Genomic DNA, 1,751 nt, shown 5'->3' with positions numbered 1-1,751 from the left:
TCATTACATTATGGAAAATAATGAACTTTATCACAATATGCTAATTTTTTTGAGAAGGACCTGTATTTTCTGTATGTTTTAGTTAGTTTTATAAATACATGATATGGTTCCAGTTAGTTGTAGTTTTCCCCCATTATTCACCATTTTTAGTTATTTCAGTTAAGTCTTTTTTCAATTTCTTTAGTTTTACTTAAGCATACCAACCTTACCTCAGACTAAAGGGACTAGATTAAGATCATCTCAGTGCTGTTTGTGTCATGATCCGTGTTTTCTGTAGTTATTTTGAGATTTTCTGTATTTAGTCCTGTTCCCCTGAGTCTCTGTGTTGTCCTGTCAGCCCTTGATTGTTCCCAGGTGTGTCTCGTTCCCTTGATTACCCCGTGTGTATTTACATCCACCTGTTGTCTCTGTCTCTTGTCAGATCCTTGTCTTACGTCGTGTGTGTTTGTGTGCGTTGTATGTCGCTCACAGTAGAACTGATAAGTCCTGTGTCGACTCTGCTCTCGTTTCCAGTCTTGTATTTTTTAGTTGCTACCTGTATTTAGCTGTTGCCAAGTCTTCTGCTGTGCTGCCTGAACCGGTCTGTTTTGAGCTCTTTCTTATTAAACTTTTCATCATCATCTCAAGCTGGGTCCCTGCGTTTGTTCTCATCATCTCAAAACCGCCACTTTATGACAGTTTGTTTCTTTTTCTCAAGTTTCAACTTTGACCTTTTAATTTGCACCATCTTTCTGTCATCTGAGGTCACAGATAATTTGATGCTAATATAATGCTTCATTTTATGTTTTGCTGGACCAACACACCATGCATGCATGGTTGTAAAAATAGACTTGGGGAAATATAAAGTCTTAACTTATATTACTGACAAGTATAGGAAACATAACTGCCTCTCAGTTTATCAGTTCACTTTCTCTTGGCAGTGAAGGGCTCCCTTTCTTGAGGTTGCCCCGGGGGAAACTGAATGAGTGAGATGAAGTGGAACAGGTTTGTCAAACCTAACATCTGAAAACATTAGAGATCCTATCAAAGGGGAGAGAGGAGGGTTGGTGAGGGGGAGAAGGAAAGATTCTGCATGTCTGAGGAGAAGTGGCTGTTGGCGCATGCAGACATAAAAACTGTGAAAACAGAAAAACTTCTACAGGCATCTGGGAACTCAATACACAGGAGATTAAAATGGGAAAACAAGTAAATGAAACATGGTGATGACATGAACCATGGAACATCATCAGCTTATACACAGAGTGACAGCTGATATGTGACACGGTAACGTTAAATGGTGTCTGGACACAGTCCGCTGTGAGGTTCTCATTGCATATCAAAACAATCCAAAGCTTTATGGCATTAAGCTAATTACACAGACATTAATGCACTATTGTCCCTTTTCCACTGGCTCTAATGGACAAAGCTATCTATTCGATCTGCTTTGCGAGCTTTTCCACTAGCATTATTTTCCATCCCAGTATCTGCTTTTTCAGTGCTTGCACTGGAGTAGGTAGGTAGGTCAATGCTGACCAGGTACTATGATGTGACATAAACATACTACAGTTCACTAATTGGGAGTGGGCGTGGTCAGACATAGGAGCAAAGAGAGAAAAAAACATATTTCAAACTCACTACAGCACAGAACTGATGGAGTTCTCTGAAGCTGCAAGCAAGTGGCGAACAATGAGATCTTGGCTTTTCTGCGCATCAGACTTCAATATTCAGCAGCTGCTTGATGGAGGAATGATTGTTTTTGTCCATAATGGAGA

Source organism: Poecilia latipinna, unplaced genomic scaffold, assembly GCF_001443285.1.
Source record: "Poecilia latipinna isolate Pla-1442-1.1 unplaced genomic scaffold, P_latipinna-1.0 Scaffold1216, whole genome shotgun sequence".
Taxonomy (NCBI): Eukaryota; Metazoa; Chordata; class Actinopteri; order Cyprinodontiformes; family Poeciliidae; genus Poecilia; species Poecilia latipinna.
The sequence above is the reverse complement of the archived record's forward strand: the minus strand, read 5'-3'. Positions refer to the sequence as shown.